This window comes from Schistocerca gregaria, chromosome 8 (genome assembly GCF_023897955.1).
Source record: "Schistocerca gregaria isolate iqSchGreg1 chromosome 8, iqSchGreg1.2, whole genome shotgun sequence".
In the NCBI taxonomy this organism is placed as follows: Eukaryota; Metazoa; Arthropoda; class Insecta; order Orthoptera; family Acrididae; genus Schistocerca; species Schistocerca gregaria.
The window spans coordinates 278671235-278696596 of NC_064927.1; positions in this window are offsets into that span (position 1 = coordinate 278671235).

Genomic DNA, 25362 nt, shown 5'->3' on the forward strand with positions numbered 1-25362 from the left:
TATTACTAGATATCGGTTTCAATGCTGGGGTCTATACTACAGCGGGCTACTTCCACTTCCATTCGTGTTTTGATGTGATCTATGTAACTTACCTGTCTTTAGGTACGGATCTCTTTTTCGAGAGGGTGAATGTATATGATTGATGCAAATAAAGTAAAAGGTTGTATTGCCCAAGCTGAGAATTAGTCAGAGATTCGGAAGGAAGAAAGCGTTTCAATGCACGCGCGCGCCTGACTGTCTGCAACCCTCACGATGCGCGTGCAAAGCGGGCTGGCGAGCGACTGAAGCAGGCGTTGCAACAGGTTGCTCTCAAATGAAGAGCACCCGCACGGCTGCACTTCGGAAAAATACCGCTTACAGCCGAGCCACGGTGTGGGACGAACAGGGGAGCGGGAAGTCCTTACCGTTCTCCCCTCTCCTCCCCTCCCCTCCCCTCCCCTCCCCTCCCCCCTCCCCCCTCCCCTCATAACTCCCATCTGGGCGGTACAGCTCTTAATCCCCGAGCAGTACTTGAGAGCTAGCAGGCGGCAGCTGGCATGTTCTCGGCACCATCACGCATTTCGCTAAGCACTGCTACTCCCTGTTAGGCAGCCACAAACAGGGGACCAAGAACGCAATACTTAATGTGTCGCAGCAGTCAATATTCGTTTGGAACTGCACCACGAGAAATCGGCTACAGGTGACTTACAGAGGTCGGCAACATCAAAATATTATGAATTATCTCGAAGAAAACGGTCTATTGACACACACAGTCAACACGAATTTAGGAAGCATATTTCTTGTGAAACACAACTAGCTCTTTACGCGCATGAAGTATTGAGTGCTATTGACAAGGGATTTCAAATTGATTCCGTATTTCTGGATTTCCAGAAGGCTTTTGGCACTGTACCACACAAGGGGCTTGTAGTAAAATTGCGTGCTTATGGGGTATGGTCTCAGTTATGTGACTGGATTCGTGATTTCCTGCCATAGAGATCACAGTTAGTAGTAACTGATGGAAAGTCATCGAATAAAACGGAAGTGATTTCTGGCGTTCCCAAGGTAGTGTTATAGGCCCTTTACTGTTCCTTATTTATATAACGATTTTAGGGACAACCTGAGCAGCAGTCTTAGGTTGTTTGCAAATAACACTGTCTTTTATCGACTAATAAAGTCATCAGAAGCTCAAAACAAATCTCAAAACCAAATAGAAAAGATATCTGTATGGTGAGAAAATTGGAAATTGACCCCAAACAACGAAAAGTGTGGGGTCATCCACATGAGTGCTAAAAGGAATCCTTTAAACTTCGGTTAAACGATAAGTCAGTCAAATCTAAAGGCAGTAAATTCAGTTAAATACTTAGAAATTACAACCGCGAACACCTTAAATTGGATGGAACACACAGAAAATGTTGTGAGGAAGGCTATCCAAAGACTGCGTTTTATTGGCAGGACACAGGAAATGTAACAGACCTACTAAGGAGAATGCCTACACTACACTTGTCCGTCCTCTTAGAATTCTGCTGCACGGTGTGGGGTCCCAGATAGGACTGACGGAGTACATAGAAAATGTTCGAAATAGGGGAGTGTGTGTCACTGAAATGACACGATTTAGAATGGACATCATTAAAACAAAGACGGTTTTCGTTGCGGAGGAATCTTCTCACGAAATTCCAATCACCAGCTTTCTCCTCCGAATGAGAAAATATATTGTTGATGCCGATCTACATAGGGAGGAACAATCATCATGATAAAATAAGGGAAATCAGAGCTCGTACGGAAGGATATAGATGTTCGTCCTTTCCGCGTGCTGTACTAGGTTGGAATAATAGAGAATTGTGAAGGTGCTTCGATGAAGCCTTTGGCAGGAACTTACATGTGATTTTCAGAGTATCCATGTAGGTGTAAATGCAGATGTAGAAAATCACAACGCATGCCCAACATGACGTAGGAAACCCATTGCCACTCAAAGCAGCTCCCAGTCGTGTCGAACTGAATAAAGAGAGGTCCTGTAGTCATTTCAAAGGACTCATATACGATTATTCCTGCAAAACAGCGGCACGTTCAGGCAACTATTACGAAGGTGGATGTCAATTACACATAAATCTCTCGACAGTAGGCCACAAAGCCTTAATATTATCAGACCTGGAGAGTTTGGTGGCCAGGGAAGAAACGACAATTCATCTTCATGTTCACAAAACCAACGCTGGATGATGCAATTTGTCTGAACAGGGCACTGCCCTCCTGAAACATAGCTTCACCATTGGAGAATAAACATTGTATCGTGAGATGGAACTGATCATCCAAAATGGTCATATAGTCCTTGGCAGTAATGCCACCCTGCAGACCATGGGGACCAAGTAGTATCACGATACAGATGCTCATATGATCACCGAACTCCAGCCATGTTCCACTCCTGGGAAGTAAACTCGGATGAAAGCTGGAAACAGCTCTAAACAAGACTCATTCAACCAAACGACTTTCTTCCAATGCTCCATAGTACAGGATTTATGGCTTTAGCACCACGTTTTCCTGTTAGGGGCGTTTGCATCAATGATGAGCGGTTTTCGAATTCCAGTCCATCCTGATATTCGCTGTTTATGGCACTCCTTCCGTGTTGTTTTGTTGCTGACAGGATTTGCGAGTACGACATTCAGTTCTGTAGTGCCGTTTTCAGCTGTCGTCCTCTACTTTTACATCACAATCTTCTTCAATATCCATGCGTCACGATCACTCAGCATACACTTCCGTCCAGGTTGTGACTTAGCGGATGATGTTTCACTACTTTCCTGGTATGTATTTCAATCTGTTACATGGCTCCTCTTCACACAGCAACCACTTCGGCTTCTTTGGTTACGCAAGCACACACAGAAGGAACATCAAAAATTTGCCCACATTCGAATTCAGTTAGCTTGGGCATAATACACCTACAACTACGCGGACAGTGTCCTGACCGTGACCGACAGTTGCACGTTTTGTCGGCACTGATAAGGTGGTTGAGTGTTTATTTATATTGGAGCGGGCATTTCTCAAATGTTTCCATGTTGTTGTCCAACACCTGTAAGAGTCGTTACAATTTCTGCCATCTACTACAGGTGACGGGAGGTTTGATAAAGTACCTCGCAACAGATTACTCCCATGGGATATTAAATAGATTCCTCCGCTGGGGAAACATAAACCTTAGACAAGTCTCTCAGTTTGGTACGCAGTCCAGCTCCATTATTTACCTGGATACGTTGCACACTAAATAACATTGGACAAACGCATGTCTACCATAATTTATAAGCTACAGCTAACGAGTCTCAAAAATATCGTACTAACTTACTACTTCAGTATGACCAATAATTCGGCAAATAAAGATGTTCAAAGTCAATATTTTCTAATAACTAGGTGTATAGAAGGAATCAAACCATGTCTGAACATACACTGCAAGAAGGAAATATCACAGAACGGAAAACAGATAAAAATGTAGCGTAGGAGACAAGGTCGCTCATTACGATATTGAGAACGTAAACTAAAGAACATATGTCTCGTTGGAACTATGTGTCAGTCCACTGAAAACTCTTTCACCGATACTGCTAAAAAATAAAACTTCGTTCTCCTTCTCGAGCGTCTTTACAAGGTAGTGGACTTTTAGGAAGTACAGGTTGTCCCACTCACTCAAACCTCCGAGATTTCAAGGACTCAGGAGAGAAAAACCACAGTACATACGACAATGAAACATGCACCACATTGTAGAGCATTTCAAAGAATTTATAATACTGTTTCATAAGTGCCAAGTATCGTCGCCAGAGTGCAGAATGGTCGCATGAAGTGAAAATGGCAACTGCACAGCAGCACGCAAGAAGTAATGTGATTTGCAGAAACAAAATCGCCGGTTACTGTGCAAAGAAATTATCGTCGTGTGTATGAATGTGATACACCTGATATGTAAACAATTAAGGAATGGTATAAGAAGTTTCTGGCAACAAGAAGTGTTCTCAAACATTCTGGCGGTGCACGTTACGGTACGGAGTTTAAGAAGAGACAATGGAGGATATCAGACAAACGTTTCTCAGAAGCCCACGGAAGACAATTCGTCAATCACCTAGGCAACTTGATGTACCTTCATCAACATTGCATCGTGTAGTTCACCAGTGTCTTCTGATGTGTGCTTACAAAGTGCAAATTCCGCAACATCTGACGCCGAACGCCAAACCACTCCAACAACAATTTGCTGCAGATACGCTGCACCGTATTAATACGGATGCCAGCTTCCTGGAAAGATGTTTATTCTCAGATGATGCAACCTTTCATCTATCAGAAAGGATTAATAGGCATAATGTTATGATTTGGGGTTCGCAGCCGGCCGCTGTGACTGAGCGGTTTTAGGAGCTTCAGTCAGGAACCGCGTGACTGCTACAGTTGCAGGTTCGAATCCTGCCTCGGGCATGGGTGTGTGTAATGTCCTTAAGTTAGTTAGGTTTAAGTAGTTCTAAGTTCTAGGGGACTGATGACCTCAGATGTTAAGTTCTATAGTGTTCAGAGCCATTTGAACCTTTTTTGGGGTTCGCAAAATCCGCACGTTGTCATTCAACATGTTCGTGATGGCCCTAAACTAAATGTCTGGTGCGGGCTAATGCACTACATGAGTGTTGGACCGTTCTTCTTTGCGGAACTAACAGTGAATGGTTCAGTGCATCTGGACATGTTGGAGCAGTTTGTGTTCCCTCCGATACAAGACTTGCAACCCAACATCATTTTTGAAGAAGATGGAGCTCCACCGTATTGGTCAACGTCTGTTCGCAAGTTCCTGGATAGGAAATTTCTCAGTCGTGGCATCGGACGCGGAGGACCAATTGCCTAGCCAACACGTTCACCCGACATTATGCCGCTTGATTCCTTCATGTGGGGGTTCGTGTACGACCACGTGTATGCGACCAAAATGGACGATATTCCTACGTCGTGACATCGTATCACTAATGCGATTGCTACAATAACAGACTAAATCGTAGAAAGGACTTGGCAATAAATTGAATGTAGACTCGATATTCTTCTTGCTACAAATGGTTCACATGTAGAGGTGTATTGATGACTAATAAATAAATTTTTGAATTGCTCTACAATGTGGTGCATTTTTCATTGTCGTATCTACTGTGTTATCTTTTCCTGGGTCTTTGAAATCAGGGAGGTTTGAGTAGGACACCCTGTACGTATAGCTACGTCTTACCCCTCATTCATTACTCTTTTTATTATGCAACTGGAATAGCTAGTACTTCCTACAACCCTCCCAAGCACAATTTTAAATAACATTGTTGCTTCCTCGTTTCCCTCTTCCAACGTATAAGTGATGACATACTGAAGATCGTTTCCCCGTATAATGGAGTGCGAGAACTGTTGTATCATGCTGTTTATGGGAGAGATGGTAAGGAGAACGCTCGAAGTGATTCCTCCACCGCTTCAGAACAATGGGATGGACTCGCCCATTTCTCATGGCGAGAATGCGTTTCTGCACATGGTCCAATTTATATAGCCTGCGTTCTAATAAATAATCTAACCTGCTAGCCATCAAAATTGCAGCACCATGAGTACAGAACAAACATCAAACTGGCATGTAATGTGCAACACACTTGAATAAGCAAGTCTGCAGCAAGACAAGCATTCACATGGACAGTGCGACGACATCTGTAACGCCACACACCGCAAGCATGGCGAAAAGTGTTGGTGTTTCTCTTGACGCGGCAGTAGAGACAGGCGCGTGGTTAGTGATGCAGCCATCAACAACACTGGATGCAGCAGCGGGTCCACGCTGTACGCTCTCATGAATCCAAATTCCGCATACAGCATCACAATGAACGTTTCCGTGTGTGGTGGCTCCCTAAGTTTGCCATGATGGAATCTGGTGTCATCCGACACACAAAGGCAAACGCCTCTGCTTCACACAGCCGGTAATTTGGACGGCAACCGCTAAACTTCTGAGGTGTCAAGGTCTCCGTGACGGTATATTTCAACAAGGTATTACATCTTGCCCATTAGTATGACTTATCACGATTCAAAGGCCAGCACTTTCTCCAGATCTCCCACCCACTGACGATGTATGATCACGGGCTGCCGTGAGAGTGGTACTTGGCTACATGCCGGCCACTACGATCGATAAACTCTAGCGAAGAGACGAAGCTGCATACACTTACCTATTCGTATCTATTACACAAGCTCATTCTGAACTGATTCCGTGATCTTTGTAGCTACTAGAGGTAGCCCTTCCATTTACTAATTTCGTACTGTGTAAAATACTTTCAAATCACCAACAGTTTAATTGTTTAATTTTATCCATATTTTGCAGCTTCAAACGTGGCTGTACTCAGTACACTCGAGGTATGAATTAAAAAACGCCTTCAGTTACAATTTTACTCACAATAAAACATGAGAACAAAAGTATAAAATCACCAACCATCAACAGAAACATAAGTTCAGCATACACAGAAAACCCATATACACTGACATATCACTGGACAACTCATCATTCCATCCTACCACACAGAAACATGCTGCATTGATGTCCATGCTGCATATTGTACACTCACTTGATCTAGAAGAAAACACCCTCAGGTATGAGATGGATGCAATAAATAGCATTGCCATAAGCAATGGCTACACAGCCAAAACAGTTGACAATTTAGACATACAAATACACAAAAGCAAGACAACGAATGGTAACACTATGAAAGAAAAGAAAATATTCGTCATTATCCCATACTTGGGCCCCATATCACAAAAAATAGCTAACCTTTAAAAAAAATGTAACAGTTTCATTCTCAACTAATAATAAATTAGGAAACTTACTCATCCATAACATAAAATCTAATACGCAAACATACAACAGCAGTGGAGTGTATGAAGTATCATGCCCCAGTTGTTCTACTATGTAGGGAAAACAGGCACAACTTCAAAACCAGTTTACAAGGACATGTAAATGCTTTCAGGCTCAAATACTTTGAAAAATCTGTCGTTGCATAGCATATGTTGGAAACGAAACATGCCATTAACAATCTAGAAAACAATTTGATAGTGTTACATAAAGAATCCAGTGGTAAGACCCTAAATCTGTTAGAACAACTGGAGATATACCTCCACAAAATCAAAAAACCAGAATCGAAGTTAAATGAACAAACAGATTTCGCAAGCCGCAGCTGTTTCTGTAATTTTAGAGAGCTGTTCTAAAGTAATTTCCTGCATATGTCAATTGTTTCCTGCATACTTCAATTGTTTAATAATTATATCTTTAGCACTATGAAAAATTCATCTTTGACCACACCATGTACAAAAACATGTGTGAAGTGATATGTTTGGAAACGATAGAAGAAAAAACTTATGCTGTTGCTAAGAAAGTTAAAAACGCTTTTCTTGGATTATTTGGTAAGTTTACACTATTCATCTTTTCCACTATTTCGCACATATTTTCCGCGTCTGACTTACAAAATTTGTAACCTAACATTAGACCGTTTCGTGTTAGGAATACGCATTTCATCTCATTCAGGAGAACAAATAAAGCATATATTGTGACGAATTACACCTGAAGATGGGCCCCCAGGGTCCTAAATGCATCGTGTACTAAATAAAACACGAAAAATTGTGTCAGAAGGCGTTTTTTAATTCGTACCTCGAGAGGATAATTGTTGTTCTTATTACAGTTTAAATACACAAAAGATACCTGGAGCTGAAATTTTAATGACACAGAAGTTATTCGTCTGTACAACACATGTATTTTAGCGTAGGAAGAAAAAGAAACTAATTTGTCAAATTGTTTATGGTTCAAATGGCTCTGAGCACTATGGGACTCAACATCTTAGGTCATAAGTCCCCTAGAACTTAGAACTACTTAAAACCTAACTAACCGAAGGACATCACAAACATCCATGCCCGAGGCAGGATTCGAACCTGCGACCGTAGCAGTCCCGCGGCTCCGGACTGCAGCGCCAGAACCGCACGGCCACCGCGGCCGGCAAGTTGTTTATGTGGGATGAATTCCTGTACTGGTAAGAAAAGCGCAAAACGGTGTGTCGAAGAGGGGTAAGAGTAGCTTGAAGAAGACTAACCAGGAAGGGAAACTCTAATGAAGACAGCAAATAAAATAGTCGCAGGCTGCTGTTATACTTTTATAAGTTTTGTTTCATAATCGCTTTTGAGACTTAATGTCCCATATTCAGTACACGTGTAATCGATATTACATACACTACGTGATCAAAAGTATCCCGACATCCAAAAAAAACACGTTTTTCATATAGGGCGCAGTGTGCTGCCACCTACAGCCAGGTACTACATATAAGCGACCTCAGTAGTAATTACACATCTTGAGAGAGCAGAATGGGGCGCTCCGCGAAACTCACGGACCTCAAAGGTGATGAGGTGATTGGGTGTCACTTGTGGCATACGTCTGTAGGCCAGATTTCCAAACTCTTAAACATCCTCAGGTCCATTGTTTTCGATATAATAGTGAACTGAAAACGTGAAAGGACGCCTACAGCACAAAAGCGTAAGGGCCGACCTCGTCTGTTGACTGACAGAGACCGCCAACAGTTGAAGAGGGTGGTAATGTGTAATAGGCAGACATCTATCCAGACCATCGCATAGGAATTCCAAACTGCATCAGGATTCACTGCAAGTACTATGACAGTTAGAGGGGATGTCAGAACACTTGGATTTCATGGTAGAGCGGCTGTTCATAAGCCACACGTCACGCCGATAAATGCCACACGACACCTCGCTTGGTGCAAGGTGAGTAAACACTGGACGACTGAACAGTGGAAAAATGTTGTGTGGAGTGACGAATCACGGTACTCAATGTGGCGATCCGATGGCAGGGTGTGGGTATGGCTAATGTCCGGTGAACATCATCTCCCAGCGAGTGTAGTGACAACATTAAAATTCGGAGGAAGTGGTGTTATGGTGTGGTCGTGTTTTTCTTGGAGGAGACTTGCACCCTTTGTTGTTTTGCGTGGTACTATCACAACAAATTCCTCCGTTGATGTTTTCATCACCTTCTTTCTTCCCACTGTTGAAGAGCAATTCGGGGATGGCGATTCCACCTTTCAACACCTGTTCATGAGGCACGGCTTGTGACGGAGTGGTTACACTACAATAACATCCATGTAATGGACTGGCCTGCACAGAGTCCTGACCTGAATCTTATAGACCTCCTTTGGGGTGTTTTGGAACTCCGACTTCCTGCCAGGCCTCACCGAAAGACATTGATACCTCTCCTCAGTGCAGCACTCCATGAGGAATGGTTTGCCATTCCCAAAGAAACCTTCCAGCACCTGACTGAACGTATGTCTGCGAGAGTGGAAGCTGTCATCAAAGATAAGTGTGGGCCAACACCATACTGAATTCCAGCATTACCGATGGAGGGCGCCACGAACTTTTAAGTCATTTTCAGCCAGGTGTCCGGATACTTTTGATCACATAGTGTATCACTTTCGCAGATAACTGTATGTTGTCAACCGAAACAAAGTTAAACACAACCTAAGTCTAGAAAACCAAGCAAGGTGGTAGCCCACCGGTTAGTGACGCCTTGCACGTTGCTGAGGTCGTAGTCGTAGGGTGTGTGCAATTGTTTTTCGTTTGATCATTTGCTGTGATCTGGGAAATTAATATATAACTTCGATTACATGTGTACTAAGGTACATCTGAAGATCGGATGTGAAGTATTGAAATCGATTATGGAATAAAACTCATAAAAGCGTAACAATACCCTGAGACTATTTTACTCGTTTATTTTTTTTCTTTTGAGTCATCGATCATCTGACTGGTTTCACCCCATCAGTCACGAATTCCTCTCCAGTGCCAACTATAATAGCAATTGCAAGCTACGTTCTCAATTACCTGCTCGATGTATTCCAATCTCGGTATTCCTCCAAAGGTTTTGCCCTGTGAAGCTCCCTCTAGTACTATGGAAGTTACCCCGTAATGTCTTAAAAAATATTCCAGTATCCTGTCCGTTCATCTTATCAGCGTCTTCCATATATTCCTTTCTTAACCGATTCTGCGAAGAACCTCCTCATTACTTAGCTTATCAGTCCACCAAATTTTCGATAGTATTCTGGAGCACCACATCTCAAATTCTTCGATTCTCTTCTGTTCCGGTTTTCCCACAGATCATGTCTCACTTCTATCAATACTGTGCTCCAAACCTACATTCACAGAAATTTATGCCTCAAATTAAGGCCTATGTTTGAAAGTAGTAGACTTCTCTTTCCCAGGAATGCCATTTGCCAGTGCTTGATTGCTTTTTATGTATTCCTTAGCAGAATTCCTTACCTTAGTCTACTTCGTCTTCCCCATTTCCGATGTTAAGTTTCCCGCTGTTCTGAAACTACATTCTGCACTCACTACACTGTTCATTGTAATCAACAAATCTGCACTTTTGCTGATGACATTGCTGTCATCAGTGGATCTTATCATTGGTATCGTTTCACTTTTAATTTTAATCCCATTCTTGAATCCTTCTTTTAATTCCGCCATTGCATTTTCGTCGTATGGATTGTACATTAGCGGTGGAGTAGTAGTAGTAGTAGAGGGGTTTTGGTCGCACGACAGCAAGGTCTTCAGCGCCCGTTCAGTAACATAGTGAGACGGGTATCAAGAAAAACCCCAGAACAGCAATATAAAACGAAACAGAAAACATGTGTAACAATCGTTGAAAAACATGTGCTCACCCACACCAAAGCGTGGTATGAAGCAGAGCGTCAGCAGTAAAACATGGACAACACAGGAAGAAAATGATAGAGGGAGCTAAAACAATGTAGAAGATGGAAGTGGCTGGCTGACCGCAAGGAAAAAAGGGTAGGAGTCAGCCACTCTGCAATACACTAAAAGCTCCAGCCTAAAAGTTTAGGCCAGAGTCCAGACACATCACAAAACTTAAAAACCCTAGACACACACGTCTCATCAATAGCTAAAACAGAAGGCAGATCCCCATCAACTTGTGCTTCTGCCCGTGCATCACGGTATAAAATGCAGTCTGTCAAAATGTGCCGAACAGAGATGTGCACACCACAAGCATCACAAAACGGAGGATACTCCAGCCGTAATAAAAAGCTATGTGTGAGAGGACAGTGCCCGATCCGAAGACGTGTGAGGGCCACGTCCTCCCGCCTGATCAGCCGGCAGGAGGAACGCCACGGCCAAGTGGTTGACTTTATAAACCGCAGTTTATTGGCCGTCACCGCCAGCCATTCGTCCTCCCACAACTCCATGCACTTCCTGCGGAGTGCAGCGATGACTGACTGCAAGGGAATAGCACACTGGACCACATCCTCCTCTCTGCAGGCCTCCTTGGCAGCGAGATCGGCCTGTTCATTGCCCCATATGCCGACATGAACAGGCACCCAGCAGAAGGATACTTCTGTACCCCGCCGTTGGAGCAAGTACAGTTGGTCATGTATCAGCTGGACCATCTCCTCAGTTGGGTACAGATTCTGCACTGATTGTAAGGCAGTAAGAGAATCAGAGCAGAGAAGAAATCAGTCGCCCCGAACAGGATTCATCTGCTCCAGTGCCTTCAGGATGGCGTGGAGCTCCACTGCGAAAACGGTATATTCAGCAGGGAGGCAAATCCGGGTAACTTGATCAGGGAACACAAATTCTCCTGTTTGGAGCCATCAGTGTAAACGACAGTGAAACCGTGATGCACATCTAAAATGTTAAAAAACAGATTGGAATGTAAAATCTGGTGTGCGATCTTTCTTAAAATTAGTCAAATCTAAAATAAGTTTGGGTATCCGGAGGAGCCAACGTGGAGATCTACTCCAACCGCGACCCAAAACACGAAGACCAGCCATAGACATCGCAGCGAGGCAATCCTGTGCGCGAATCCCATAGGGCTGCGTCGCACGTTGCCGGTTATGAAATAACTGTGCCAGAGGATGCTGAGCAACGGTATGGTACGCAGGGGTGTATGGTGTCGACGATGTTTTATACGCCTGGCGCACTGTAAGTAGCCGTCGCCACATATGAAGTGGCGGTTCACCAGCCTCTGCACAGAGGCTTGGTATGGGGCTAGTTCGGAATGCCCCAGTGGCCAACCCAAGCCCTTCATGGTGCACAACGTCCAACCTCTTTAAGTAAGAAAAGCCTCGCAGACCCATACACCGTGCACCCATAATCGATCCGAGATCGCACAAACGCCCTGTAAAACTGGAGCAGACAAGTCCTGTCAGCTCCCCATGTACTGTGGCTAAGACGTTTTAAAATACTTAAAGCCTTAAGTGACCGCCGTTTCAGGTCTTTAAGATGAGGTAACCACGTGAGCTTCGAATCAAAAATGAGCCCCAGAAACCTCACCGTGTCTTTAAAAGTAAGAATAGTGTCCCTCATCCGCACCTCAGGAAAGATTAAAATCGAACGAGAACGGTTAAAACGAACACATACACACTTCTCGGTGGAAAACTTAAAACCACTCTTCGGCGCCCAGTCATCCAAACGCCTAATCGTAAGTTGCAACTGACGAGTTGTCGTTGCAAGGCTTGAAGAAGAGCAAAACAAAGCGAAATCATCCACAAACTAAGAACACTGGACAGGACTTCGAAAACCCCATTCGTGGAGCTGTTCCAGGATGAGACACCTCCAAGTGGTGTCGTAGGCCTTCTCGACGTCGAAAAATACACCTAGAAGGTGACGACAGCGTAGGAAAGCTTGTTGTATAGCCGCCTCCAGGAGGGCAAGGTTATCGAAGGTGGAACGAAACCTCCTGAACCCACACTGAAAGCGACTAAGGAGTTGCCAGGATTCTAACAACCAGACAAGGCAGCGGTTGACCATCCGCTCAAAGGTCTTCCCTATGAAACTAGTGAGAGCAACACTACGGTAGCTACTTGGGCTCGTGCGGTCTTTCCCAGGTTTTTAAAAAAAGGACTAAAACTGCCTCACGCCACGCGTCAGGAAAGTGACCCGACGCCCAAATAGCATTAAAAAGTGCGAGGAGGATTTCTTTGTTGGGCATTGTGAGGTGCCATAGCATACTGTAATTGATCCTGTCGTGACCAGGGGATGTGTCACGAGCTCCAGACAATGCAGAATCCAGCTCCCACATAGAAAATGGGAAGTTGTAAACTTAATAACAGGTGGACTGGAAGTGCAGACTACATCTCTCAGCAACGGCTCTATGGCGCTGGAAACCTGGATCCTGACTGGTTGTTGCAGTAACTGTGGCAAAATACGCTGCCACAGTCTGGGCAATGTCTCGCGGATCCGTGTGGAGAGTGCCGTTATTCATTACAGCAGCTATGGGGCACCTTCCTCCTCTGTCAGAAAGTCTCCTGATGGTCTCCCACACGATGGAACTTTTGGTGGAACGGTTAATGGTGTTCAGGAACTCTTTCTACGACCTCTTCTTGCTCTCACGAATAATGCGGCGACATCTTGCCCTTGCCACCCGAAAGGCTGCAAGATTCTCAGCAGTCAGCCGACATTTGAACCGGCGCAGAGCCGCACGCCTGGTCCTGATTGCAGAGCGGCATTCGGCACTCCACCAAGGCACAGGTGGTCTCTTCCGGTGGCCTGTGGACTGTGGAATGAATGCTGCAGCGGCTTGGTGGACCGTTTTGGTAATTGCAGGTAATTGCAGAGCCCCAAAGCACATTGTGGACATTAAAATCGCCACAAATAATGAATGGCTGGGGGAGCTGAGTCAGAAGGTCGGTGAGAGTCGCTTCATCAAGTGCATCATGTGGCGGCAAGTAAAACGAACATACACTCAATGGACGCACATGCACGGACACAGCGACGGCCTGTAAATTGGTCGTATGTGAGAGAGGCGAGGAGTGGTAGTCCGTCCTGACGACAATACCTACACCTCCTCTAGCTCTCTCTCCACGCAGGTCGTCCTTTTTGTGGAGTGTATAGCCTCGTATCTCAGTGGAGTATGATGGATGGAAATACGTCTCCTGGAGACATAGAGTGGCCTACCCTGAGAGAGTAGACGAAGTTTCTCCACATGCGTCCTGAACGCTTGCAAGTTCCACTGAAGTATGGGAGCCATCTACACTCCTAGAAATTGAAATAAGAACACCGTTAATTCATTGTCCCAGGAAGGGGAAACTTTATTGACACATTCCTGGGGTCAGATACATCACATGATCACACTGACAGAACCACAGGCACATAGACACAGGCAACAGAGCATGCACAATGTCGGCACTAGTACAGTGTATATCCACCTTTCGCAGCAATGCAGTCTGCTATTCTCCCATGGAGACGATCGTAGAGATGCTGGATGTAGTCCTGTGGAACGGCTTGCCATGCCATTGCCACCTGGCGCCTCAGTTGGACCAGCGTTCGTGCTGGACGGTCAAACCGCGTGAGACGACGCTTCATCCAGTCCCAAACATGCTCAATGGGGGACAGATCCGGAGATCTTGCTGGCCAGGGTAGTTGACTTACACCTTCTAGAGTACGTTGGGTGGCACGGGATGCATGCGGACGTGCATTGTTCTGTTGGAACAGCAAGTTCCCTTGCCGGTCTAGGAATGGTAGAACGATGGGTTCGATGGCGGTTTGGATGTACCGTGCACTATTCAGTGTCCCCTCGACGAACACCAGAGGTGTACGGCCAGTGTAGGAGATCGCTCCCCACACCATGATGCCGGGTGTTGGAACCGTGTGCCTCTGTCGTATGCATTCCTGATTGTGGCCCTCACCTGCACGGCGCCAAACACGCTTACGACCATCATTGGCACCAAGGCAGAAGCGACTCTTATCGCTGAAGACGACACGTCTCCATTCGTCCCTCCATACACGCCTGTCGCGACACCACTGGAGGCGGGCTGCACGATGTTGGGGCGTGAGCGGAAAACGGCCTAACGGTGTGCGGGACCGTAGCCCAGCTTCATGGAGACGGTTGTGAATGGTCCTCGCCGATACCCCAGGAGCAACAGTGTCCCTAATTTGCTGGGAAGTGGTGGTGCGGTCCCCTACGGCACTGTGTAGGATCCTACGGTCTTGGCGTGCATCCGTGCGTCGCTGCGGTCCGGTCCCAGGTCGACGGGCACGTGCACCTTCCGCCGACCACTGGCGACAACATCGATGTACAGTGGAGACCTCATGCCCCACGTGTTGAGCAATTCGGCGGTACGTCCACCCGGCCTCCCGCATGCCCACTATACGCTCTCGCTCAAAGTCCGTCAACTGCACATACGGTTCACGTCCACGCTGTCGCGGCATGCTACCAGTGTTAAAGACTGCGATGGAGCTCCGTATGCCACGGCAAACTGGCTGACACTGACGGCGGCGGTGCACAAATGCTGCGCAGCTAGCGCCATTCGACGGCCAACACCGCGGTTTCTGGTGTGTCCGCGTGTGATCATTGCTTGTACAGCCCTCTCGCAGTGTCCGGAGCAAGTATGGTGGGTCTGACACACCGGTGTCAATGTGTTCTTTTTTCCATTTCCAGGAGTGTATGTTGGGGGTAGCACCTTCATCCTGTCTCTCCAACGGGGCGGGGGACCGCAGCAGGTGGAGGGGCAGGCGTTGGACGAGATGGTTGCCCCACACATACATCGAATTCCATCAACTCAGGAGAAGACTCAGATGAAGCCTCACGTAAAACAACATCCGCGTGGTCAGATGGTTTACCACGGGATTTGACCCGCTGTTGCTGCTGTACAGAAGCTTTCTGTGGTTTGGTGGGCTTCGGGGGAGCCAATGTGTGAGTGGTAATTGGCGCACTGGGCTTGGGAACAGCCTCAGCTGTTGGAGACGCCAGCGGCTGGCCCAAGTTGGCCACTGTTCTTTTGTCTGCCGTTCTAGTAGGGGCTACCGGCTCTGAAACAATGGCTGCGTTGCAAGTGCACTGACAGCTGCAGGTGTTAGTTCGAACACTCACCACCTCGGTCTGCGTTGAGGCATCGACTTTTGGAGTAGGCTTCTGAACCAGCGATGCAAAAGATGTAGCAAATGTGGGAGCTTGCATCAACTTATAGATCTTCTTGGCCTCACCATAGGGGATACGCTTGGTTGTATTTATTTCCTGGAGTTTGCGTTCCTCTAAAAATATTCGGCAGTACCTACTCCAAACAGGGTGGTTCCCAGAGCAATTAATACATTTAGCCGGAGACGGGCAACCAACTCCTTCATGAGCAGCCTTACCACAGTTTCCACAAGTCGCTTCGCCTTTACATCCTAAGGTGGTATGCCCAAAACGCTGGAATTTAAAACAGCGCTTTGGGGTCGGGAAATAAGGCCTCACACTAAGGCGAAGGAAGCCAGCTTTAACATGTTCTGGAAGTTTTGTGCTACTGAAGGTCAGAATAAAGGAGTCGGATTTGACAAGAATGCCATCAACCCTCTTCATGATGTGTTGGACATCAGCAATACCTTCCAGAGCCCACTCCCGTTGCAGTTCGTCCTTGGGAATGTCAACTAGATCCCGGCATGTCGCAACACCTTTGTTGTAGTTCAAGGTGCTGTGCAGTTCAGTGTCTATGGCATACACCCGAAGGCATTTAGCAGCTTGCAGGTTAGTTGCTTGCTGGGAAGTGGAAGTGTCCACTAGCAAGAACCCATTACGTAAGCGCTTCACCGATTTTAAGGAGCCACAGATGCCCTCAAATCCCTTTTGTATATAGAAAGGCGAAACCTTCTCGAATCTACCCTCCTTCCGTTTCACAATGATAAACACATTCGGATTACCAGAACGCATTCTATTACCTAAGACTGGACTTTTCAAAGAAGTGCCGGAGTCAGGGGGACTAACTGCACGAGCCCTCTTAAGAGACTGGGTGTTAGAACCTTCCAGCGGCCCACCCTTTCCGCTGGGAGGAAGAAAGGATCCATCTAGGTCCACCTAGACAGAGCCCCGCGTGCCTAGGTAAGCCTTATATAACTGAGGTGCGGCAGGTTCCCCAGAGGTTGCCCGCTAACGACTGTTCCACCTCAACAGTCATGCATCTCATCGGCGCGCAGCACACCTTGAGATTGAGGGGTTGTTTATAGAGGTTTATTCCATCCTCGCGATCCGGGCGGCCAAACCAAGATCCCCACTCCCTGAGACACACAACATTCCACCGGTGGTCGTTGAAGCATGCCCAGAGCTTACGGTGACAGGGGACTGGCGGCGCTTACCAGTCCCCAGCTCAGGAACCCCGGGGTCTCCAAGCCCGTACCCAGCAAATGAATGCTGAGCCCCTGGGGGCATTAGCGGTGGAAGAACACATTTTGTCTTACACTCTTTTCAATCCGAGCACTTCGGTCCTGGTCTTCCAGTCTTTTGTTCCGTCATTGTTCTTGTACATATTGTGTATTTTCCGTCTTCCCAAGAGTTTACCCTATTTTTCTCAGGATTTCTAAGATCTTGCACCATTTTACATTCTCGAAATTTTTTCCAGATCGACAAATACTATGAAAGGGTCTTGATTTTTCTTCAGTCTTGCTTCCATTATCAACCTCAATGTGAGAACTGCCTCTCTGGTACCTTTACCTTTACCTTTCCCAAGGGCAAACTATCGTCATCTATTATTTTCCATTCTTCTGTATATTACTCTTGACAGTACCTTGCATGCAAAAGCTGTTAAGTTGATTGTGCGATAAATCGCGTACTTGTCGGCTCTTTCAGTCTTCGGAATTGTGTGAATGATGCTTTTTCCGAAAATCTGATGGTATATCGTCACTCTCAATCATTCTACACGCTGACGTGAATACTCATTTTGTTGCCACTTACTCCAACGATTCTAGAAATTCCTGTGGAATGGTGTCCATCCCTTGATCTTAAGTCTTCCCAAGTTCTTTCAATTTCTGATTCTAATACTAGCTGTCATACCTCTTTCTTATCGACTCCTGTTTCTTCTTCACCAGTTCATCAGCTAAGTTCTCCCTCCTGATAGAAGCCATCGGTGTACTCATTCCTACTGCAGTTCTAATGCTACAGCCCTTTCTTTTAATTTCACTGAAAGGTTTTTTGAATTTTCTATGCGCTGAGTCCGCCCTACCAACGATAATTTCTTTTCAGATTTCTTCAAATTTTTAATGTAGCCATTTCGCCTTATCTTCCCCACACTTGTGATTTGTATTTGTGTATTCCTGGATTTCCTTAACATTTTCGTTCTTCCTTCTTTCGTGGATCCACTGGAGTATTTCTTTTGTAATCCTTGGTTTCTTCACGGCTACCTTCTTACTACCAAAGTTTTCAGTACATCTTGTGTGACTGTCCTTTGTAGATATGCCCATTTCTCTTCAACTGAACTGCCTGTTGATTATTATTACCGCAGAATCCATAGCCTCAGAGAAATTCAAGCTCATCTCTTCTTTCCTTAGTATTTCCAAATTCCACTTCTTGTGCATTTATTCTTCCTGACTGCTCTTTACCATTACTAAATTGTGATGTGAGTCTATATCTACTCCTGGGTACGCCTTACAAACTAGTATCTCATTTCGGAATCTTTGCCTGACCTTGATGTAATCTAACTGTAATCTTCTCGTAGCCTCTGGTCTTTTTCAAATGTGCCTCCTCCTCCTGTGATTCTTCAATAAAATATTTTCTATTGCCATCAGAAATTTATTGCGTAGCTCAGTTAGTGTTTCTCCTCTCTCATTCCTACTACCAAGCCCTTATTCTCCTGTAACCGTTTCTTCTACTCCTTCCCGTACAACCGCATTCGAATCCCTCATGATTATTAGATTTTCATCTCCCTTTACGTACTGAACTACGCATTCAATATCCTTGTGTACTGTCTCTTTCTACACTCCTGGAAATGGAAAAAAGAACACATTGACACCGGTGTGTCAGACCCACCATACTTGCTCCGGACACTGCGAGAGGGCTGTACAAGCAATGATCACACGCACGGCACAGCGGACACACCAGGAACCGCGGTGTTGGCCGTCGAATGGCGCTAGCTGCGCAGCAATTGTGCACCGCCGCCGTCAGTATCAGCCAGTTTGCCGTGGCATACGGAGCTCCATCGTAGTCTTTAACACTGGTAGCATGCCGCGACAGCGTGGACGTGAACCGTATGTGCAGTTGACGGACTTTGAGCGAGGGCGTATAGTGGGCATGCGGGAGGCCAGGTGGACTTACCGCCGAATTGCTCAACACGTGGGGCGTGAGGTCTCCACAGTACATCGATGTTGTCGCCAGTGGTCGGCGGAAGGTGCACGTGCCCGTCGACCTGGGACCGGACCACAGCGACGCACGGATGCACGCCAAGACCGTAGGATCCTACGCAGTGCCGTAGGGGACCGCACCGCCACTTCCCAGCAAATTAGGGACACTGTTGCTCCTGGGGTATCGGTACCATTCGTAACCGTCTCCATGAAGCTGGGCTACGGTCCCGCACACCGGTAGGCCGTCTTCCGCTCACGCCCCAACATCGTGCAGCCCGCCTCCAGTGGTGTCGCGACAGGCGTGTATGGAGGGACGAATGGAGACGTGTCGTCTTCAGCGATGAGAGTCGCTTCTGCCTTGGTGCCAATGATGGTCGTATGCGTGTTTGGCGCCGTGCAGGTGAGCGCCACAATCAGGACTGCATACGACCGAGGCACACAGGGCCAACACCCGGCATCATGGTGTGGGGAGCGATCTCCTACACTGGCCGTACACCTCTGGTGATCGTCGAGGGGACACTGAATAGTGCACGGTACATCCAACCCGTCATCGAACCCATCGTTCTACCATTCCTAGACCGGCAAGGGAACTTGCTGTTCCAACAGGACAATGCACGTCCGCATGTATCCCGTGCCACCCAACGTGCTCTAGAAGGTGTAAGTCAACTACCCTGGCCAGCAAAATCTCCGGATCTGTCCCCCATTGAGCATGTTTGGGACTGGATGAAGCGTCGTCTCACGCGGTCTGCACGTCCAGCACGAACGCTGGTCCAACTGAGGCGCCAGGTGGAAATGGCATGGCAAGCCGTTCCACAGGACTACATCCAGCATCTCTACGATCGTCTCCATGGGAGAATAGCAGCCTGCATTGCTGCGAAAGGTGGATATACACTGTACTAGTGCCGACATTGTGCATGCTCTGTTGCCTGTGTCTATGTGCCTGTGGTTCTGTCAGTGTGATCATGTGATGTATCTGACCCTAGGAATGTGTCAATAAAGTTTCCCCTTCCTGGGACAATGAATTCACGGTGTTCTTATTTCAATTTCCAGGAGTGTATTCATATCCAAACTATCGTTGTCGGTGTTGGTTTGCTGTCGATTCTGATGAGAACAACCCTATTAGAGAAAGATCCTGTCAGGGAACAACCGTATCACTGAACTGTTCGCAGTAACTCACTCTCTGCCCTACTTTTCTATTCATAACGAATGCTGTTATACCATTTGCTGCTGCTGTTGACATTACCCTATTCTCTTTTTACCTGAAATCCAGATCCGCTACTATATCTGGATTGAACCTTAGAATTTCTCTTTTCTAGCTTGCCTTGCACGTTCAAACCACTGTCGTTCCACGCCCCGATTCGTCGAACATTATAGTTTTCTTGGTTATTCAATCTTCCACCCCCCCCCCCCCCCCCTCTTTGGCAATCGCCTCCCAGCTGTCTGAATGGGGGATCATTCCGGAATCTTTTGCCGATGGAGAGAGCATTGTACTGTATTTCCTGGGGTGGTCATGAATTTGAAATTTATATGCCTTGTAGTGGTGGTTACTGTATGAATTGCAGGCGCTGTGCTCAAAGAGTAATCAGATGCACTGTATTGCAATATATTCCATGGACATTCGAGAAGCTGTGTCGGAACTCTCTATTCTTTTGTCGCTTTCTTCTGTTATTGGACTCGAAGAGAAAAGAAAGATTGTCTGAAATTCATCTTGCTGTAATAGTCTATGTAAGTTGAAAACGAAGAAAAAAATATAATTGTTCATAACTTAAAATTTATGTACGGTATTCTCTAATGTATATTCTTCAAGATTACTTGTCCTGTGTGGACGTGGCCTTAACGGAATATTGACAATTGTTAAGCGCCATACTAGAAAATAATTAGTAATTTTCTTTCAGCTCAACTTCGAGGCGTGCCGCCGGTTAGGATACTAAACTTTCTTGAAGATTCTACGAGCTATGTGGCCGCTATGAATAATTTAGTATGTTTCACTTTCTGGTTTTCTTAAGGTTGCGAGATAATATCCCGCGCAGAAAGGCCTGGTCACAGGATTCTAGTTCTAATATAAGATGTCATTTGCAAAAGATTATGCTTGTTATCTTATACTGGTATTCGAGACGAAACCACGATATGGAGTTACGGGTTTTATTACTTCAAATTGAACTGGCATACGAAATATTATCTGGTGCTATAAGCACATGAGTTTTAACTGTACTGAATATCTGTGAGGATTCAGGACAGAGGCAATTAATTATTTATGGTCCCGTAACCACCCTGAGTACTGAGCTAGTTTGCTGATTGCTGATCCGTGTCGGGCTAAATTATATCACATTACACTATTTCTCTTTTGTTTTGACGTCACTTTATTAAAAACTATCAAATCAGATATAATAAATTTAGAATTTTATTAAATTACATGACAGCATTATGACACTTTTTCGGTTACGGGCCAAATGTTCCGTGCATAGACATTACGCATCTATAATGCAGTCGTTTCCATTGCCGTATGCATCGTCATGCCGTTGTTCATAGCTAATTCTTCCGCCTTTCAAGGGCATCTTCCCACACCAAGGCCTGGAGAGTGTCCTGAACTTCAATCTGCTCCTTTGCCCTCTTTGACAAGGTGGTTGGCAAAACGACAGTGACTTCTTATGCCGGAAGTCTTCGGTAGCCATTGTTGATGATTTTTATTAAAAATGTAACTACTGGAGATTTCGAACCCGGGCTCCAGGACGTTGTGGTTAATACCCAAAGACGTTACTGTTATTATATTTGTTTGCGTTCACAGCATTCATAATGATGTAGTATAATGATGTCCAACGATACAATGAGGACAGTAACGTCACAGCAAGTTATCAAAGAGAGGAAAACGAAACTTTTTGCACATCTCTTTATGGAGGATATGCTTTTAACATAAATGTTGCAAGGAAAAATTTTGGGAAAACGAACCAATGAGAGATCATGAAAAATGTATTGCAGTTAAAGTGTCAAAACTGAAAAGAAATTAAGAAGCTAGAAAGAATTAGATAAAAAACGTTTCAGTGACATGGAGCAGCGTAGATGTTGATAGCTAAGTTTCATCCGTCTTTCCAGATAGTTAGAGTATTCTCTAGGAGATGAAGATTAATTGATTTCAATGACCAGTCGAGGTATGATTAGGCGCTTGCATCAAACGGGGACCGTATGCGAGCAGTCCTGTGAAACGGCTGTTGTCATCTTGAAAGGCGGTTCCGTTCACAGCACACTCATCCTAAAATTGTTGAAGAAAAGTAAAGCTTGGTCACCGAGGATATTGAAATGAACATTGTGGTTCACACTGAATGGGAGTTTCCAAGTCGTGGGCCTTAAAACACCCCTTAAAGATCATAGAGTCACCTCCTGTCTGAAATACACCCTCCACACACACTGCTTACTAAACGCCTCATTTGGCCTTCGGTATATTCGACACCTCGCATCATGCTTGAAGCAAAACGGTACTCATTGAACGACACTACATCTACATCCCTTCCCACTGTTTTCTCGGTAATTAGCTCAAATGAAACAGCATCAATTACTGTCGTTTTTGGAACCGATTCTCATCCAGAAGGTGCAGCACTCGTTTCTGGTCTCTGTCGGTTAGGACGTTTTTACAACCACTCATACTAATCTATTTTGCATGGCTGCGAGTGGTGGGCCAATCCTTGCGGAAACTATGGACGGCCCCTATTGGTACACCAGCGAACCAGACAAGTTCACTGACGGTGTGGTCACGTCCAGCCCTGATACTCCTGTCTGCCATTCTGTCACGGCTCCACACCTTACTGCATCGTCCCGTATAACAAGACAGTACATACAAACCAGTTGCCTGCCACGCCTTTTCTTTCTTAAAGTGCCGTCTTGTATCTAATATATCCACTAAACTCCCTGTATCTTCACCAAATAACACACCTTTCCCTGTTAGGAATCTACTATGAGGATACATAACCATCACAATACAATATCAGTGCCATGAGCTGATTCTCACTTGCCTACGCAAAAATTTGCGAGCATGAATTTCTCAAAAACAGTTGTAGTTGTCAAAATTCTCTTTAGAAGCCTAGTTAAAATTTACTATGCCCCAACTACTTATTTTATAGTATTCATTCCATTATATCGTCGGCTGATTGATACTGCAAACAATTCCCATGCTTATGTTAAAAATAAAACAGTCACGGATGAAAAGTTATTATTCAGAATGAGATTTTCACTCTGCAGCGGAGTGTGCGCTGATATGAAACTTCCTGGCAGATTAAAACTGTGTGCCGGACCGAGACTCCAACTCTGATGCAGAGTGAAAATCTCATTCTGAAAACATCCCCCAGGCTGTGGCTAAGCCATGTCTCCGCAATATCCTTTTTTTCAGGAGTGCTAGTCCTGCAAGGCTCGCAGGAGAGCTCCTGTAAAGTTTGGAAGGTAGGAGACGAGGTACTGGCGAAAGTAAAGCTGTGAGGGCGGGGCGTGAGTCGTGCTTGGGTAGCTCACTTGGTAGAGCACCTGCGAAAGGCAAAGGTCCCGAGTTCGAGTCCCGGTCCGGCACACAGTTTTAATCTGCCAGGAAGTTTCAAAAGTTATTATTATTTAAAAATAACGCGTATCGCCATGGTAAAGCATCATCACATTATGTACTGTAAGATTCTCAAATTAAGTTCTTTGCGCCGGCTACCAAATCTTTACGTCAGCTGCATACACATACTGCTGCTCTAACCGGCAGCGATTATATTTATAAAACTTGACATACAGTTGTTAAATGTTCAGAGCTACTCTGTTTCAGAAAAGAAATCGTAAATTGTATGTATGTTTTTGTTGCGTTCTTCAGCCGAAAGATTGGTTTGATGCAGCTTTATTTGCTAGTCTGTCCTGCGCAAACCTCTTCACATGGTTCAAATGGCTCTGAGCGCTATGGGACACAACTGCTGAAGTCATTAGTCCCATAGAACTTAGAACTACGTAAACCTAACTAACCTAAGGACATCACACACATCCATGCCCGGGGCAGGATTCGAACCTGCGATCGTAGCGGTCGCGCGGTTCCAGACTGTAGCGCCTAGAACCGCTCGGCCACTCCGGCCGGCAAACCTCTTCATCTCCGCGTAATTATAGTATGTACTATTTGAACCTGCTTACTTTGTTTACCGCTTAGTCTCGCTTTACAACCCACTTCACACTTCCCTTCATTACCAATGTGACGGTTCCTTAAGGCCTAACGTCGTGTCCTACCAGCCGTAACCTTCTTTAAGTCAAGTTTGATAAGAAATTTCTTTCCTCTCGATTTCGATTCACTACCTCCTAATTACTTACCCAATCTCCCTATCTCATCTTAGTATTTCCCCGTAGCATCACATTTCAAGGGTTGCTATTCTCTTCTTACTTTAAATGTTTATTGTCCACGTTTTACTTACGTACATGGTTTCATTGCAGACAAATAGCTTCAGAAAAGATTTCCTAACACATATTCGATGTTAACAAATTTCTGCGTTACAATACCGTCGGCGAATCAAGGAGCTTTTCTCCTCCCTTAACTTTAATAAGTTTAAAAATTTCTCCTTTGTTTCATTTGCTGCTTGCTCAATGTACAAACCGAATAACATCGGTTATAAAATACAACACTGACACAGTCCCCTGTTTAGTACTGTTGCACTTTCAAGTCCTTTTCACTGTGTGTATTTAATCCCTGATACATTAAAAAGCCGAATCTACAGGACTGTACAGAAGGCCGCAAGCTCTATCGGACGATGTTAATGAATCGGGAAACAGAACAGAATGCCTTATCGGCCGTGTATTTTCCCGGAAGCATATGCTAAAGGTAACTTTGCCACGTCGCGGCTCTGTTCCATCAAACATTTTAGCACATCACAGTGATATACGCTCAAGCAGAGAGAAAGGGAGGGGGAGGGGGAGGGAGGGGGAGGGAGAGAGAGAGAGAGAGAGAGAGAGAGAGACGAATCTATCAAACTACAATTTACTCGTGTAATGAAAGGACGTGAGAGATGGTGTGACAAGATGACAAAGAGTCATTTTAGTCTCTCCGTGCACATCTGCATGCACACCCTTTAAAGAGAAGATTAAAGCTTCCTCTGTTATTATGGACGTAAAATTCACTCGGCATATCCTATCTCTTTTCCTTTTGTGCTACAGGGAATTAGTATCTATGTCACTTTGTAAACCTTATGTTTCTTCCTCCCATCTCATTTGCGAAGCTAATTATTTCTCATTTTTCCTCTGACTAATCAACTTATTCTCCACATTGACTCCTCCTGCACTATTGGCATGCATTTCTGATAGATGTTACTTACA